This window comes from Budorcas taxicolor, chromosome 8, assembly GCF_023091745.1.
Source record: "Budorcas taxicolor isolate Tak-1 chromosome 8, Takin1.1, whole genome shotgun sequence".
Lineage (NCBI taxonomy): Eukaryota > Metazoa > Chordata > Mammalia > Artiodactyla > Bovidae > Budorcas > Budorcas taxicolor.
In genome coordinates, this window is record NC_068917.1 from 111191458 (window position 1) to 111211529 (window position 20072).

The window sequence follows — 20072 nt, forward strand, 5'->3', positions numbered from 1 at the left end:
GGTGAACCAGGAACATTTCTAACAAGATATGTTAGGGGAACACATCCCTGGAAGACAGACAAACAGTCTTATCTATTGCACCAAGAATTATCCATTATTTTAGCAAATATTTATTGTTGAGAGGCACTTTGGGACAGAACACATGGCAATGAACATGAGCTATTTGCAAAGCTTATAGTCATTCTGGAAAAAATGTATAGGTGCAAACTCCATGTCCTAGAATAGCTCCTCACACAAATCCATGTCTGTTTATCACACACATATGTGGGGAAGAAAAATAGCATTCATTGGCCAGCCCCCCCATGTGCCAGGAACATGCTTGTGTTGAATATCATTGTGAGGAAATTTGATAAATACATGAGAAAACTGAACACTTGCATTCAGTAAGCAGAATGTCTTCCCAAAGTCACATGGTTATCATGGAGAAATTACATGTTAATATTGGTTCGGAAGTAAATCTTTAGAAACTTACATTCAATGAGAAAGACACATTATGCAAGGAGATCTATCCATGACACGAGATTTAAAATAAAGTAAAAATAAAAATTAAAAAAAAAAGACACAGGAAAATGAAGAGACAGTAAGAAAATGTTTGCAAATCATATATGCAATAAAAGATTTGTATTAAAAAATAAAAATAAATAAAGTGACTCTCTATATAAATAAAACTCAGCGGAAATTCCAGGAGGAAGAGACGAAGCAAGGACAATCACAGAAGGAATCATGAGGAGGTGGCATTTAAGGCAACCACTGGAGGGTGGGTTTCATGTCAACATGACGGCACAGGAAGAGGGCGTATGGAGAACATGAGTTTCACCACGCTGCTTCACAATCAGGCAGTTTCTTCTCATATGACACTCTGAAATTTGCGTTTATCAGTCTAGTTTCCAGTGGTAGTCAGAATAACGGCCCTACAAAGAAGTCCCTGTCCTAATCTCCAGAATGTGTAACTATGTGACGTTGCTTGGAAAAGAGAAATAACGATTACTTGACTGGCCATTGCTGCCTTTGAAGGTGGATGTGTGCTGAGAGCCAAAGAATGTGGGCACCCTCTAGAAGCCAGAAAGCAAGAAAATGAATTATGAATGCAGCCCCACCAACACTTTGAACTCAGCCCAGACTTCTGACTTTCAAAACTATGAGATAATAAATACGTGTTGTCTTAGGCCACTGAGTTTGTGGTATTTATTACAGCAGTAGGAAACTGATACATTGACAGAAGAGGCTTATTTATTTTTTGGCTTTATTTCTATCAGATAAAACCTAGATCCTTGTCTTTTCTGATCCAACTTTTTTCTTAATGAAAGTACATATTACATGCAGCAGACCCATACAGCCCATAAATTTTTTTTCATATCTTGATTATTCATTCTTTCCACAAATTTATCTTAGATTGCAAATGTATCTTATCTTAGATTTCCAGTGATAAGATGGTAAATAAAATAGATGGAGTCCCTTTCCTCCTGAAGCTTACATAGTGAAGGAAAAGATGGAATTTCGATTTGAAACAAGGTAGACAGGCCTGCCGTTTGCTGTGCCAGGGAAAATGGGAGCAAAAACTAAGCATGGGACACAAGCATATTAGTTTACTTTTATCTGTGATATATGAGATTCTAGGGTGCTACTGTAGATGTGTGTTTGCATATCAAAAGGGAGAAACGCACCTGAGATTCAAATCATTGTACTTTGTCAGCTTCCATCCCAATTGCATTTTTAGCACAGATTCGCCCACAGAATGGTACCATACATGACCCCTGATGACCTCCTCTGTGGGGCTGGCTCACACACATGATTCCTGGCTCCCTGAGCCTCACTGGCCAAGATGGGCATTATAGGGAACCAATGATGGAAAGAGCCCAATGGTACATGATTACTCTGCTCTATCTCAGCGTGATGCTGAGCACACCAGCTGCGCAGGGCCCATTCATGTGCCATGTCTCCAAGCGTGCTGATTAAACCGTATGCTCATTGATCTCGGGGGCCTCTGTTCTGTTATGGCACTAACCCAGCTGGGTAAGGAGGATTTGTTGCTGCTTAGTGTCTCGTGATGGGCCCACCTTATTATTCTTAATCCACTCTCTGTAATAATTGGTTCCAGGAATACACCAAACCTCAGCTTAGATTATTTTTTCTTTCTGTCTCTGATGGGTACACAATTTCCACTGTCACTATGCATTTAATGGCAAATTTAACCAAACACCCAGTATTGCATAATGGCTTAAGTGTTGAACCCTGTGTCTATCCGAAATGTTCAAGCTTTCCTCTAAAAGCATTTGGTCTAACTGGACCAATGTACAAAATCAGTCATATACATGTACATAGAGATATGATATATTTTTAGAGTCTATATAATACTGAGAATCAAGGAATTTAAGAATTCAAGTCTTAAAAAATGAAGATTGAGGCTGGTGCACTATTACAATCATTGCTAGCTATTTTTGTTGGTGTGTGTTTGTTTTTCTTTTTATATGGTAATTGTAGGATTAGTTCACAGGCAAGCTGCTACATAGAAACTGAGAGAGAGCTTAAAGGAGACAAATCATACAGCAAAACATGGTAAAATCCTTTAATTAATTAGAGCAACCATGCAAAAAATATCGAAAACAATCTCCAGGGTATCTTCTATTCCCTGAGGTAATTTCTAAATTATCAAAATTTATTTTCTTACTGTAACTACTAAATTATGTTTTCATCATTACTTCTTCCATCGTTCAGTTCAATTCAGTTTAGTCGCTCAGTTGTGTCTGAATCTTTGCTACTACTACTACTAAGTCGCTTCAGTTGTGTCCGACTCTATGCGACCCCATAGACGGCAGCCCCCAGGCTCCCCCCGTCCCTGGGATTCTCCAGGCAAGAACACTGGAGTGGGTTGCCATTTCCTTCTCCAATGCATGAAAGTGAAAAGGGAAAGTGAAGTTGCTCAGTCGTGTCCGACTCTTAGCGACCCCATGGACTGCAGCCCACCAGCCTCCTCCGTCCATGGGCTTTCCCAGGCAAAAGTACTGGAGTGGGGTGCGAATCTTTGCTACTGTTTGTCAAATAATTTTGGAAATATAAGATGCTAATTAAATCCTCTAATTTTCCTCTTGAGGTTACTGAGACCCTAAAAGGGCATGTAATTTGTCTGGCTCTGTCTTCCAACTACATGGTAGACAAGATGTTCTGAGGGGCCCTTCTCATTAAGAAAAAGAAGGGAAATAAAACATAAGTTACATTAATAAAGCTGACTTAAAACACAACATTCAATAACTAAGATCATGGCATCCAGTCCCACCACTTCATGGCAAATAGATGGGGAAACAATGAAAACAGTGACAGACTTTATTTTCTTGGGCTCTGAAATCACTGCAGATGGTGACTGCAGCCATGAAATTAAAAGACACTTGCTACTTGGGAGAAAAGCTATGGCCAACCTAGACAGCATATTAAAAAGCAGAGACAGTTCTTTGCCACCAAAGGTACATTTAGTCAAAGCTATGGTCCAGCAGTCATGTATGGATGTGAGAGTTGGACTATAAAGAAAGCTGAGTGTTTAAGAATTGATGCTTTTGAACTGTGGTGTTGGAGAAGACTCTTGACAGTCCCTTGGACTACAAGGAGATCAAACCAGCCATCCTAAAAGAAATCAGTCCTGAATATTCATTGGAAGGAGTGATACTGAAGCTGAAACTCCAATACTTTGGCCACTTCATGCGAAGAGCTGACTCATTGGAAAAGACCCTGATGCTGGGACTGATTTAAGACAGGAGGAGAAGTGGACGACAAAGGATGAGATGGTTGAATGGCATCACCGACTCAATGGACATGAGTTTGCGCGAGCTCTGGGAGTTGGTGAAGGATAGGGAAGCCTGGTGTGCTGCCATGGGACAGCAAAGAGTCAGACATGACTGAGTGACTGAACTGAACTGAGGACAGAATTTGGATGTAGTGTTAGCTTTTTTTGTTTTTGTTTTTCCAAAAGGTGGGTAATCCTTCCACAAATGTCCTGCTCCCCAGGACATATATAGCTGTAATCTGGTGGGAACTGAGGAAAATGGGTCAAAGAGAGAAGCAGTAAGTGTTTGAAGGTAGGTATCTAGAGAAATCCTGTGTTAGAATTACTGAAACTTGGATCAGCAGAGTGGTAGAAAGTTGACTCTGTCTTGCCATCAGTGGTGACTCTCAGTGAGAGAACAAATGTCTCCAGTTTGGGGCATACATAGGGCTGAGGAGAAGCAGATTTATACCTTCATCTGAAAGTCTTTTCAACACAAGCACAACCAATAGCCTAATACTCTGGCAGTAGAAACAGGCTATTCATGACAACTATTGCTGAGGGTTGTTTAGAGCCGTTTTATGATAAGACACCAACCACAAGTGAGGTTTCTAAGTCAAGATGAACTTTTGTCCAGGGGAATATGAACCCCTGTGAGAGAAGGTCTTTTCTCTGTGCACACTAAAGAACCACTCTCTGGTGAAGAAGAGGATACGCTAATGATTATTATTTCCAATAATGCAGCAATATGTCTTGTTATAGTGCTTCTGGGAAGTTCCTGACATGTGCTAATAAGGACAAGGGATGATGGACAAAGGGGTGAGTTCATTTCAGTCCTGCCACGAATACTGTCAGTGAGTACTACTGCTCAGGAGGACGGCATTCATTAGAAGTGCTGCTGACTCTGGTTAACCCGTCACTCTTAGGGTTACACTCCACAGAAAGTTAGGCATCAAAATAGATTTATTACTCATCAAAATAAATTTCATGAAGACACAGATTAAGTTGGTCTCATTCATTACTGTATCTTGCATGTTTAGCTGAGAATTTGGTACATAGAAGTGTAGTCCTTTATTTTTAGATGAATAACATGGTAATCAGTTTACAAAATATTGGATGTAATACCCTGGAGGGAGTCCCAGCCTTAGCACAATGGGAAGACCAGGCTATGTTTGCAGACTTTCCCATAAATGTGTTCTGCGGAAGGTGGTTAACCTTTTAGCACCTCACCATACTTTTCACTTATAAACTGGAGATTGGATACATAGTTCGCCAGATTGCTTTATGAGTTTAGGAACCATAAAGTTCTCTACAGATATTAGGTAGTCATAAGTTTAGCACTCATGCAGCACTGATTAAAGAAATAAAAATGAAGAAATAAATTAAAAAGTGGGTAATTTTTGAGTAGCCCCCAATAATACACTAGACACTTTTAAATATGCTTCACTACTTAAGCAGTAACATTTCAAAATAAGTATTAATATCTCTTAATTATCAGGAGGAAAACAAAAGGCTCAGGCAGAGGTTCTGTTTACCTGGTTTCAAATGACTATGATGATTTCTTTCTCTCTACTCTATCTCACTGCGTCCCAGCACATGTAAAAGGGCAGAGAACAATAATAAGTCAGAGTGGACCTAATGGCTTAAGTACATAGTACCAAATATAATGCTGGAGTTTGGAGATGAGGAAGAAGCATGATGCCAGGAAAGGCAATAGACAGTAAGATCTTAAAGAATCTTTGCAAGATGGGTGCAGTCTTTTTTTTTTTTTTTTATGATTTAAAAGAGAAAGCCAGATTAGTATACATGAAGGCACCTATGAAAAACAGAGGCTGACTTAAGTACTGGGAGAAATTCCATTTGCAGACTTGAGCAAAGCCACTGCACGAAAGTAAGAGAAATCGAATTTAATTGCTTTGCTTCCCCCAGATTATACACAGAACGACTGAGTCCTTTGTGCACCAAGTGTGATTACTATTCTGGGTTCCCTGATCTTGACCTTGAACAGGCGGGTGCTAGGAAAGAACGTCAAAACTTATTCTTGAAGACCAGAGCCCTCCACAGACTTTCTCACCACTGCTGCTGCTGCTGCTGCCAAGTAGCTTCAGTCGTGCCCGACTCTCTGTGATCTCATAGACGGCAGCCCACCAGGCTCCCCTGTCCCTGGGATTCTCCAGGCAAGAACACTGGAGTCAGTTGCCAGTTTCTTCTCCAGTGCATGAAAGTGAAAAGTCAAAGTGAAGTCGCTCAGTCGTGTCTGACTCTTAGCGGCCCCATGGACTGCAGCCCACCAGGCTCCTCCATCCATGGGATTTTCCAGGCAAGAGTACTGTTGTGGGGTGCCATTGCCTTCTCCAACAGCCCAGAGCAATTCATACAAATACTGGTGGCAGTGATGAAAGAGATGCTGGAATTCCAACAGTTGGAGTCACATACATATGTTTTTGAGTCAAGTCGCTCAGCCATGTCCCACTGTTTGCGACCCCATGGACTGTAGCCCACCGGTTCCTCTGTCCACAGAATTTCCCAGGCAAGACTACTAGAGTGGGTTGTCATTTTCTTCTCTAATTTTATATGGGTATTAAATAAAAATGTTTCCACAGAATGCCATAGAATTTGGGATATTCAGAAAATACCACTGAGAGGTACACTGCACACAAGTTCTAGTGGCAGCTGTTAATACACTTGAACTCATGGCTGTTGCTATCACGATAGTAGTTGATTGTCTGAATCTTCTCTTTATCCCTTAAATGCAACTTGCATTTTCGTAACTGTCAGTTTTGGTTGTATTAGTATATTAGAGTTACTTGAAGGTACTTTTAAGAAACTATATAGACCATGTCTCACCCCTTGAGATTGTGGTTGAATGGATTTAGGGAGTCATGGAATCTAGAGTTTGAAATTTCCTAAAATCCTAATGCAAGACCAAAGTTCACATCCTGTGGCATAGATGATACAAACACCACGATCCAGGTGGTCCATGAACTAATAACGTCCTTTAGTGTTGAGAGGGCTCTTCTGTCTCTTTTCTACAAGTCCCATCTCTGGCTGCACTCAGAGTTACATGAGTTTGTTTTATTCAAAAACAGGTTCTTAGGCTTCATGCTCATTCTTATAAAGAAACATGGATTCTATATTACTAATAAAATTACTTTTTCATGATTTTACATCTACCAAAAAGTCAGATAGCTAGTTTAAGAAGCACATTTATACCCTTTACCCCAGCTTCTCCTAAATCTTAACATCTTACATAACTATGGTAAGTTGACAAAATAAGAAATAAAGACTAACATATCACTATTAGCTAAGCTATAGACTTTATTCACATGTCACTAGTTTTTTCACTCATGTTCTTTTTCTGTTCCATTCAGTCCAAGACACAATAATTCATTCAGTGTATTATATATTTTAATGACAATTTTAAAGGTGATTTTGATGTAGTCTGTCCTCATATCAGTGTTTGTTACTTAAAACTTTATCCAAGCTATTCAATTTGAGATAACTGAGCACATTCAGAGAGAACTCAGTGTTGCCTCAGTTAACCCTTCTATGTGACAAAAATGGCAGGGCTTATGAACTCCCAGCTGTACCACTATTCCACATGACCATGAGGAATTTCAAGGAATTTCAAGGGAATTTCAAGGAAGTCAATGAAACCTTCTGAAAATAAAAGCAGTCACAAATCTCAGTAGAAGGGAAGAGCCTCAAAGACCTATTAGAGTTTGATGAGTCTTTATCTCCTTGGTAATCAGTTTGAAGAAAATTGCTTACCTTAGCTTTTTTACTAAATTAGTGTATGAATGAATGGATAATCTAAGATTACGTCTGTGATCAAGGATTTAACCACACAAACACAAGACATGCTCTGTGCTGAGCAAAGCACTGGCCAAATCCATTTTCCACTGATTTTTAGAAGTGATCAGTGGTATAGCCTCTGCAAGCACAACAAGTGTCAATACCTAAAAAGTAATTTTAAAGATAGAAATCCTAATTTAGAACAAATTTCTCATGAAGTGAATTTTCCTTTCTCTGTAAATAGCAGTTTAATTTCAAAAAGCTGTACAAATAATGTAAGGAGCTAGAAAATGGTGAAAGCACACAGACACAAAGACGCACATGTGCACGCATACACTTACGAGCATGCAGCCTCTCAGCCCTGAATAACAGACAGTTGGAGGTGAAGGCCTTGTGCTCTCTGCTTAGGATGCCTTAACATACCATGGCTGTATTTCATACTTGAACTTAATGTCTTTAGAACTCAGCTGGTCTAAATGATTGCACCTTGATGAAAATGTGTTTAATTTTCTTTTTTTCAAGGTATTGAACTTCTAACATTCAGCTGCTCAGCATTGCAATCAATGTTTCAAGCTATTTTAGGTATTAAATCCTGACCATTGTTAAGCAAGTACAATATAGCAAGGTAAAGAAGATAGTGAGAACATTCTCAGAGGAAATTATACGTAACCACACCACCTAAATTTTATCTATCCAAGGTTTCTGAAGTTGGCAAAACATCTCCTGAGTTTTATAAGAAACTTGAGAAATTCTATGGTACTTCCATTCTCCCCATGTCTGGCTTCATGTTTTCAGGAATCATACAGTTTCTTTGGAGTGGTAAAATAAAAAACCAAGAAAGATTTCTCCACTGTATCTACAAAGTCCACTGACTGCTTATCATGTGCCAATCATCATGAGTTAGTCATCAGTTCAGTTCAGTTCAGTCGCTCAGTTGTGTCCGACTCTTTGCGACCCCATGAACCGCAGCATGCCAGGCCTCCCTGTCCATCACCAACTCCTGGAGTCTACACAAATCTATGTCCATCGAGTCAGTGATGTCATCCAACCATCTCATCCTCTGTTGCCCCCTTCTCAATGTCATGCCAATCATTGTACTGAATTATTTTAATAAAAAGACATTTCTTTACCTACCTTTTGGAAACCTTTGATAAACATATGTAACATCTCCCCGAATCTACAGAAGTTCTTAAAGGCTCTTTACATGAAATAAGAGGAGCCCACATATTGAAAGTCACCTCTTTTGACTTCTCAATTGACTTTTCATTCATGCAAACAAGAGCAAGAGGGTGTCTTGTTATAGGATTCAGAACAGGAATGATGCACGAGCCAAATACTCTCTTTGAACAGAAAGGTTAGTGGATATTAAGGCAGGGCCAGATTTAAGATTAGCTAGAAGACAGGGTTGTCAATATGCTATGATTTGTTGTGCTTGAAACATCTCCACTAATCTATGACCTGCTAAACTATTTTTCACCTTGACATTGAAAAAGTGTCTAATATCCTTGTATTAATCACCAGGTAGTTAAAGTGTTTAGGGATAGATGGTAGATTAAAGACCATCTAACCCAGCTCATTGATTTTACGGATGGGGAAATTGAGACCAAGAAAAAGGAAATGGCTTATCTAAGAATATAAACTATTTATTTGTGAGCTCAAACTATAACATAGCTCTCCTAACTCTATATCCACGATCAGTTTCTCTTTATACTCTCCAATGGTTATAGCTACTAAATAGCTGTTTTTACACTGATAATGAAAACTGACCTTATAAATTTTTTAGGACTATAGTCTTGTAGTTCACCACAGAATCTTTATTTTAATAAATTATCCAAGGTGATTCTAACACAGTTGCCCTGATACAGGCCCACAACCAAGGGTGGGAAATCCCAACTCCAGGCTCCCTTATCAGATAATAGGTGTTGCAATCCTCTTAGGAATTTATTTTTGCATTTATAAAAGTTTCACTGTGTACCATAACTTAATTATGATTACTCTGTCTGTCGCTCAATAGTGTCCTACTCTTTGCAACCCTATGGACTATAGCCCGCCAGACTCTTCTGTCCATGTAATTTTCCAGGCAAGAATACTGGAGTGGGTTGCCATTTCTTACTCCAATGATTAGCATATCATTATTAGGATTCAAGATAGCTTTGGATGTTTGAGTTCGATGCCCAACTCTCCCTGAAAAGACCAGAACTAGAAAAGAAAAAAGGCACACTTAAAAATACAAGATCATGGAAATTAAATCAAGAAGACAAGTATTTTAGTTCAATCCTTTCTTTGACATGTGTCTCAGAGGAAATAAGAGACTTGTTCAAGATCACAGAGTGATATGGTCAGGTGTTGTATGTTTCTGCTACACCTTCCGTAACAAAATACCACAGATTGGGTACCCAAAGCAACAGACATCTATTATCTCACAGTTCTGGAGACTTGATGTCAATGATCAAGGTGCTGGCAAACTCCATTCCTGGCAGAGTCCTCTTCCTGGCTTGTAGACAGATGCATTATCGCCATGTTTTTACATGACTTTCCTCAAGTATGTGCCTGGAGATAGAGACAGGAGGGAAAGGAGAGAGTGGGCTCTCTGCTGTCTCGTCTCGTATTGAGTCTAATCCTGTTGGATCAGGACTCCATCTTTATGACTTCATTTAACCTCAGTTACCTCCTTAGAGGCACCACCTCCAAATACACCTCCTTCAAAAGTTATGGCTTCAACACAGGAACTTTAGGGAGACACAAATATTCAATCCATTATAAATGCAAATGCCAGTTTTATATTGGTATGAAAAAAGATATAGGATCTAGGAAGTGGGAAAGCACTCCTTTATAATCATTCTTTACGTTATATTTCACAATGTTGTCCTCATTTGAGTCTGGGCTTGGAGTATTTCCTAGGTTAAAGCTACAAGTAAAGATCCTTCTGTTCTAAGGATGTAGGTGTATGGTAGACTGAGAGTAAATGTGGAGAGGAGGATACATGTTACTTATACCAACTTATGCAAGCCTACTGGTAGCACCTCCTTGAGACTCTATTCAGATAATGTCACATTAGTGACTTAAAAATCAGCTATCATGGAAGTAATTACAACATACAAGTGGGTAAAAGTGAGAAATCCCTCCACCCTACCCTCATGCCAAACAGTCAGTTATGAAATATTTATCAGCACACTTTTTAACAGATTTGGTCAATGACTTGGGTGTGTATGTGGGGATAATAGCTTATGATGGGGTCTTTGACCAAGGCATAGACGTTCTGATCTAATAGTGGGTATTTGGGGGTACACCATAAAACAAATATCATGGTGCAGATGGATAGTGGGGAAAACACTCACCCTTGATGATTCTAAATTCTTACATCAATAGCAGGAAATGTTATCTATTCTTTAGATTAGAAACTGGCATTAGAAGTGACTTTCTATATGTATAGATTTCTGAGAAGATATTGTATAGTGATTAGAAAAAAAGAGCTTTGGGAAAAATTTAATATAGGGTCAGACCCAATGACTTAATACCAGTGTGACCTTTTGTGAGTCTCTTAGTCAGTCTTAGTCCTATGTTTTTGCCTATAAAATAGGCAAATTATATTACTTCATTGGATTATTGTGAAGGGTAATTAGATCATGTAAAGGGCTCAGCACACTTCCTGGCATCTAAGTAGTCCATCTATATTACTACTACTACTTCTACTATTACCACTGGTACTACCACCACTAATCCTACTACTGCTATTACTACCAATGAACTTCCTCACTTTACCAAGTGCAATGCAGGAGTTGGGAGGTTACAGCTACTTCTGGCTCTGAGTAATCAATATTCTTTTTACTACAGAGCAATAGAATTGATGCTCCCTGCCACTAGGTTGGCACCTTTTCTATGCCAACAAGCTTGGAATTACAAAATCCAAATGTACAAGAGTTTACATCTGAGCAGAGAATTAACAGCAATTAAATAGTTTTCACTGTGAGTGCCTCAGTGGAAATCTGTCTCGCCAATTGATTTCTTCTGACAACTGGCCATGGTTGGGAGACTAAATGAGAATTCGCAGGGAAGGAGACGAGGTTACTCTTGGAATTCAGAGCAATATTTGAAGTTGGCAAGATATGAAACGGGTATATTTAAACCAGGTTGAGAAGTTGAGGAAGACTCCTGCAGGCAAAACCTCTGACTGTCACATTTTAAACAAAAAGTGGAGAGATCTTTAGGAATACATTTAGATGTGAAGGAGAAAGCTACATAGGTCAAGAACTAAGGCTTTGGAGGACCTTTCTACATAATTTAGGCTAAGATGAGGTATGGATTTCTCATTTGTAACAGTGGGCTATTAATGTGCACTCTTCAAAGGACTCTTGCAAGCATTAAACTATGCAGTCTATGCAAACCATAGGCCATAATGCCTGGAACATGGTACAAGCTCAGTAAATTGAACTTGCTGAGTTTATTTTTACTCAAATTATCATTTTCTGTTTCTCCTCTTCTGTCTTCTTCCGTTCCCACTCTCCTTCCTTCTCAACCTCCTTTTTTGAAAACCACAGTTACTGGCATCCGTATGGTGATAATCCTCATCTCATCCTCCTCACCAACATTTAACATGTGTGGAGTCCGTACAATAGGCTTGACATGCTTCCTATTTAATGTTTATTATATTTCTTTAATATAGATATTCCACTGACACTATTTTAAAGATTAATAAATAGAAACACAGAGAAGTGAAGTTACCAACACATATAACCAGTTAATAGTAAAATGTAGTTATTAATAGCCATCTTGTCTTTAGAGCTCATGCAGGTCTACATTTACTTATTTGTTAATCATTGCAAAAAGGTAAATTTACTATAAAGTTCTTCCTTAAAATCATTGCCTTGAAGGGTCTAGTTTCAATGTTGTCATCTAGGTATTTGGGTGATGAATTGAATACAATCATCACTAAGTTTCTAATAACCTATTTTTAAAAACTCTATCTGATGGCCTAAAAATGCTACACAGAAGAACTATACAAAAAAGATCTTCATGACCCAGATAACCATGATGGTGAGATCACTCACCTAGAGCCAGACATCCTGGAGTGTGAATTAAAGTGGGCCTTATGAAGCATCACTATGAACAAAGCTAGTGGAGGTGAGGAATTCCAACTAAGCTATATCAAATCCTAAAAGATGGTGCTGTTAAAGTGCTGCACACAATATGTCAGAAAATATGGAAAACTCAGCAGTGGCCACAGGACTGAAAAAGGTCAGTTTTCATTTCAATCTCAAAGAAGAGCAATGCCAAAGAATGTTCAAACAACCACACCATTGCACTCATTTCACATGCTATCAGAGTAATGCTCAAAATTCTCGAAGCTAAGCTTCAACAAGTATGTGAACTGAGAAATTCTAGATGTTCAAGCTGGATTTAGAAAAGGCAGAAGAATCAGAGATCAATAGCCAGCATCTCTTGGATCAAAGAAACAGCAAGAGAATTCTAGACATCTACTTTTGTTTCATTGATTACGCTAAAGTCTTTGACTGTGTGGATCACAACAAACTGTGGAAAATTCCTAAAGAGATAGGAATACCAGACCACCTGACCTGCCTCCTGTGAAACGTGTATGCAGGTCAAGAAGCAACAGTTAGAACCAGACATGGAACAACAGACTAGTTTCAAATTAGGGAAGGAGTACATCAAGGATGTATATTGTCACCTGGCTTATTTAACATATGCAGAGTACATCATATGAAATGCTGGGCTGGATGAAGCACAAGCTGGAATCAAGATTGCTGGGAGAAATATCAATAACCTCAGATATGCATATGGTAACACCCATATGGCAGAAAGCAAAGAGGAACTAAAGAGCCTTTTGTTGAAAGTGAAAGAGGAGAGTGAAAAAGCTGGCTTAAAACTCAACATTCAAAAAACAAAGATTTTGATATCTGCTCCGATCACTTCATGGCAAATAGGTGGGAAAACAATGGAAATCATGACAGACTTTATTTTTTGGGCTCCCAAATCACTGCAGATGGTGAGTACAGCCATGAAATTAAAAGACACTTGCTTCTTGGAAGAAAAGTTATAACAAACCTAGATAGCATATTAAAAAAAAAGAGACATTACTTTGCCGACAAAGTTCTGTATAATCAAAGCTATAGTTTTTTCCAGTAGTCATGTGTGGATGTGAGAGTTGAACCATAAGCAGGCTGAGCACTGAAGAATTGACGCTTTTGAACTGCGGTGCTGGAGAAGACTCTTGAGAGTCCCTTGGACTGCAAGGAGATCAAACCAGTCAACCCTAAGGGAAATCAATCCTGAATATTCATTGGAAGGACTGATGCTGAAGCTGAAGCTCCAAGACTTTGGCCACCTGATGGAGAAGAATCGACTCATTGGAAAAGACCTGATGCTGGGAAAGATTGAAGGCAAGAGGAGAAAGGGCGACAGAGGATGAGATGGTTAGATGGCATCACTGACTCGATGAACATGAGTTTGAGCAATCTCTGGGAGTTGGTGATGGACAGGGAAGCCTGGCATGCTGCAGCCATGGGGTCGCAGAAAGTTGGACACAACTGAGCAACTGAACAGCAAAAATGATGCTAACAATTTTAGATCAGGGCTTATTCATTTACAAATATTTAAAGGAAGCTGGGCTTCCCTGGTGGGTCAGATGGTAAAGCGTCTCCCTGCAATGTGGAATATCGGGGTTTGATCCCTGGGTCGGGAAGATGCCCTAGAGAAGGAAATTGCACCCCACTCCAGTACTCTTGGCTGGAATATCCCATGGACATAGGACGCTTGTAGGCTACAGTCTATGGTGTCCCGAAGAGTCGGACACAACTGAGCGACTTCACTTTATTCTTTCTTTCTTTACCGTATGCTAGTTACTCCTTTGGTTGAGGAGGATAAAGTAGTGAAAATGCAGACAATACACAAGTTAACATTGAACTTACATTCTAGTGGGAGGAAACAATGTACTAGCAAGAAAGCTGGAAAACTCCTTTCTGTAAATGACCAATAGTTCATGTTCTTTGAGTCATATGGTCTCTCATGCAACTACTATAGTGAACAAGCTGTCACAGAAAAAAAAAAATGGCTGTGTTCCAATAAAGATTTATTTATAAAACCTGGTGGCCAGCCAGAATTGACTTTCAGGCTATAGTTTACTGATTCTTAAATTGATACAGAAATGAATACAGAAAATAAAGCAATATTAGTGCTAAGTAAATAATCACTGGAGGTAATGTCATAGACAGTGACTTATGGTGTCTTCTTTAGGTTGTGTGGAGGGAAAGGATCTCTTAGAAATGTAAGCTGAAATTTTAAAAAATGAGACAAGCAAACATTAAAATCAGAAGGAAGAACATACAAGGAGAATGCAGTGTCTAGAGAAAAAAATCCTAGAACCTCATAAGGAAGGAGAGTGAAAGAGATAAGGTTATACATGTAAATAGTAGACATCATAAATCCATAGGCTAGATCAATAAACTATAATTTTATTATAAATTGATTGAGATCATGGAGGAGTCTAAGAAGATGGTAGTGGTAGCACAGTCTTTCATTCTCCGTCAGTTATCACCTAAACCCCACTCCAGCACTCTTGCCTGGACAATCCCATGAACAGAGAAGCCTGGTAGGCTGCAGTCCATCGGGTTGCGAAGAGTCAGACACGACTGAGTGAGTTCACTTTCACTTTTCACTTTCATGCATTGGAGAAGGAAATGGCAACCCACTCCAGTGTTCTTGCCTGGAGAATCCCAGGGATGGGGGAGCCTGGTGGGCTGCCGTCTAAGGGGTTGCACAGAGTCAGATATGACTGAAGCAACTTAGCAGCAGCAGCAGCATCACCTAAAACAAAGAAACTAGATGGGAAAACAAAAATCACTGGACTGTATTTTCAACAAAACTAAATGACAGGATATTCCCAGGAGCGCCAATCTATAAGCAAATTGCCAGAATCCACAGGACCTGTATAATATCAACATTTGTGTGGCAGAAAACAGGCAGCAACACAGAACCAAAACCCAAAATAGTTGACAGATGTTCATTAGAAACACAACAGGTCAGTTTGAGAATAGCAACTGAAGGTATTTTGGTCAAGTGAAGACAAGGGATCTTCAGAGCTTGAGCAAGTAATCAATGCTGAATTATTCATCAGCAGTTACATGCTTGAGTATACTGACCGAAGGAGACCATGCCAAGACATACTGCAAAATTACTAGACTTTAAAAAAAAATTATTTGAATATCTAGACAAAGATATCAAGTGACTTATAAGAGGAAAAAAGTCATATTCAGACTTCCAACGGTAATGCTTTACGTCAGAAGAAAATGGGGTGATATTTAGTATTTGAAGATAGAAAAAGCGAGTTAAGGATTGTTATCCAGCAAAACTGACTCTCACATGTAAAGAATGCAAACCGTTATCAAGATGTAAGAACCAAGTAAATGCTGTTCTGTTGAGCTCTTCTTAAGGAAGCTGCTAGAGAGTGAATTTCTGGGGACCAAATAATTGGAAACGCATTGGCATAAGCACCAGTGTGGAGCATAAAACATATACAATTCACATGTGAATGGCGTGCTTGTCAGCTGTGCAGATCCACTTTATGCAGATTTCTTTTTCAGTTAGTACATACTGTGCAAATACACAATCTGGGGTTGGTTGAATCCACAGATGCCGAACCTGGATAAGGGAGGGTTGACTGTAAGATTTTCAACTATGTGGAAGGTCAGAGCACCTTACCTCCACTCTATTCAAGAGTCAGCTGTAGTTACTTATAGACTTAAAATTATATGAGGTTTAGAATAATGGACTGCAGTATGTAATAGCTATATCCTCAGACAGTGAAAGTATAACAATAAAAATTGAGGAGGTGAACATAAAGAGAAAAAAATGTGACCTCTTTTTTAACGCTTAGCCTTGGTGGTATTGTTATTTGAAGAACATTATATGGATTACATGGGATAAAGTTAATGAGAATAAATGAACTATTTTAATTATGTTATTTTATATATCCTTAAGGATCACGATTCTTGCTGTGCAAAAGGAGTGATGCAGATGCTATATAGAAGTTAAGCTTTTAAAATGAAGCAAGCAGAGAAACAAAAAGGCCTATAGTTCTAAATAGGATTGTAAATACCAGCAGCCTTTTTTATCCATGTCTATATATATTGACATCTTTATATATATACCTATATCTTTTTTTCTTTCCTTCAAGTTCTATCTAAAGAAAAGATATTACCAATGACCAGACTGTTAGTGATGAGCACAGAGAAAGTACTGATTGTGGTCTTGAAATATCACATTTCATTCAAAATATTTATTTACTTTTTTGGCTGTCTCAGGCCTCAGTTGGGCACTTGAGATTTAAGTGGTACGTGAGTACAGTTGCCCCATGGCATATGGGATCTTAGTTCCCAGACCAGGGATCAAACCTGCATCCACCATTGGAAGGCAGATTCTTAACCGCTGACTACCAGAGAAGTCCCTAAAAATATATAGTAAGAAAGTCTGGGGCAGGAAATTTTCCAGATGAACCAAGAGCACCTTGCCATTCCAGGTATCCATGAAGCAGTCAAAGATCACTAAAGTCATACCAAACAGGCTCACGACTCATCACAAGTAGGATATCATTGCCAAGCATGAGACAGTTGAGCTTCAAAATGAAAAGTAATTGCAAGTAATTGACAACTATCAAATATGTTTAAATCCAGGAGTTACAGGTGATATTTAAAACAAAACCAAACAACAGCAAAATGCAACTGGCCAAATCTGGTCATAATAGGGCACCAAATCTTTATGTAGAAAACTGGTAATTAAAGGGAAAAATTCAAATATTTATCTCACTTGTCTCTAACCACACAATGAAAAGGGAAGCATCTCTTTACAAAAGTACACTATTAAATAAAGATAGAAATGAAATAATTTTAATATTAACATTTGGAAGCTCCTAGTGCATGTAAATGGCACCCCACTCCAGTACTCTTGCCTGGAAAATCCCATGGACGGAGGAGCCTGGTGGGCTGCAGTCCATGGGGTCGTGAAGAGTCAGACATGACTGAGCGACTTCACTCTCACTTTTCACTTTCATGCATTGGAGAAGGAAATGGCAGCCCACTCCAGTGTTCTTGCCTGGAGAATCCCAGGGACGGGGGAGCCGGGTGGGCTGCCGTCTATGGGGTCGCACAGCGCCGGACACGACTGAAGTGACTCAGCAGGAGCAGCAGCAGCATGCAAGGATCTAGACACTGAGCTGTAACAGCTGAGAACTTCTTAGAAAGAGAGATAGTAAGAGTGATGCGCCCTCCTGACGAAAGCACACATCACGTCTTCTAGTTCTGCTCTTAGCGACCTTATGGACTGCAGCCCTCCAGGCTCCTCCATCCATGGGATTTTCCAGGCAAGAGTACTGGAGTAGGTTGCTATTGCATTCTCCGAGTTCTGCCAAAGGAACTGAAAATGAACATGACTTTGATTGTGGATCCAGCTGCCAAAGTGAAGGGTGAAAGAATGGGTGACCTGTAACATGGATTCGTGGTCAACAAAAGCCAGACTGGGGAGTTCTACAAGTTAAATTCCTTGGGTGATTGAATAGGTAAACTATAAGTGGGGGGTGGGGGGGAGGGAAGAGTAGATGGTTGTGGTGATTATAGAGGATAAGCAAGACTAATCAAGGAAATATGATGAGAGAATATTAAACACACACACATATAAGAGGTTTCTGTAAAACTCAGGAGAGTGGTTGCTTTTGGTTGAACAATTTGTTTGAGTTAGAAACAGCCAGACTCAGAAACGGAGTTCTGAGGTGGATGGCAAAGTCTATTTAGGTCTTTGGTAGTAGTTATAAGTGTTTGCCTTGTAATAATCCCTTAACCTTTAATTTTTTTTTGGGGGGGGGGGAGTTGGTTTGCATCTATTTTGTTTTACATGGAAAATATTTAAATGTAATATTTGTTCTTCTGAGAAGAGATTAGTTTGAAGGGGAGCAAGGATTAAAAACAGAAACCCAGGTTAGGGAGCTATTAAAGTAGTCGAGACTACTGGACATGATGATGGAGAAGGAGTTTAGCAGCTTTCCCTGTTGCATTTCAGAGAAAGAGAGAAATCATTCAGGCTGCTTTCTTCTTCCTTGTAGAAAAACACTCAAGACATTGAAAGGGTTATGGAGACAGATGTACCGGTAAGAGTGTTGGGTCTTAAAGCTAAACATCTACATACCTAACTGATGCGCCAGACCATGCCACTGGGGATTCTGCACACGTTACGAGGAATGAGATAGCTACTTTTTTTTTTTAATGAATAAGCACACTCATAAAAATCTTCACCAATGGGCACTGCTTTAACATGACATTTGAAAGTCATAATGGCCAGATTACAATTTAATACTTCCGTGTATCACCTGCTTAGTTTTAAACCACTATTTATTAATTCATATTTGGGCAAGACCATTTCAGTTTGTGGGAAAATATTTGGATAAGACAGTACTTGTGGCTATTCCACAAATCTGTTAAGATAACACATATCTTAGGTTGTTAGCTTCTAGAGAAGGAACTTGTCTTATTTACCAGCACTGCTTTGTAACTGCATGATAAATCGAACCAAAACATTAAATGCAAAAATCAATTGAATTATTACAAAATTATTATCTCTAAAGAAATGGCATTGATAACTCACACATCAAACTCACACGTACTCATTTTTTCTTTGTAAGTGACAGTGGAGCTTTATGATTATTATAGAGGCCAGGAAGGATGGGATGTGTTAAGGGTTGGGATGGGGAACCGAGAGGATAATAAAGTAAATGAGATACAAACCTAGTGGGGAAGGCAACAGCATTGAGTGCGACGCCACTGGGGAAAGTTACTTATCACGGCTCGACCTTAACTTCCACATTTGTAAAAGGATGTAAAGCAGGCATGGTAATTGTGAGTGCTGAAAGAACTCAGAGTCTAGGGCTCCACATTCCTTTGCCGCATAAAAGTTGCTCAATAAAAGTTCTCTTTTTTTCTTCTTTAGGGGTGATTTTATGTGTGGCTCTCTTCTACCAGTTCTGAACCTAGCTGCCTTTTACATGTTGGCTAAGCCCTGAGGCATCACATACTGCTGAGTGCTTTTCATCTTGAATGGGTCACTGTTGACATTGGGGCTGACATTTCCCAGTACATCCTGTGTAACTGCCATACTGACACCAACGTGACCTGAGTGGCTTCTGAAGTAATCCCTTTCCTCTACACAGCCACCTGCTGTCAGGAGCTGCCTGTGCAGAAGGAAAGGATTCCCAGTCCCATCAGAGCCCTAATTAAAAGTGCGCCGAATTAAACTTGAATGCATGGAGAACAATTAGCTCTCTCTTTTGTCTCTCTATTCACATCCATAATGCAGAGCAGCCAGGTGTCATGTTCAACAAATCTCCATCACTTGCTGGCTAGAGAAAGGAATGGTGTTGGAAAAGCTCCAGAATCTTCCCCCGGAGGCCTATTCTGGCCTGCCCATCTTTGCAGGAACTCCATTGTCATGATGCTTCTATTTGAATCCCTCTTTCTAAATGTCC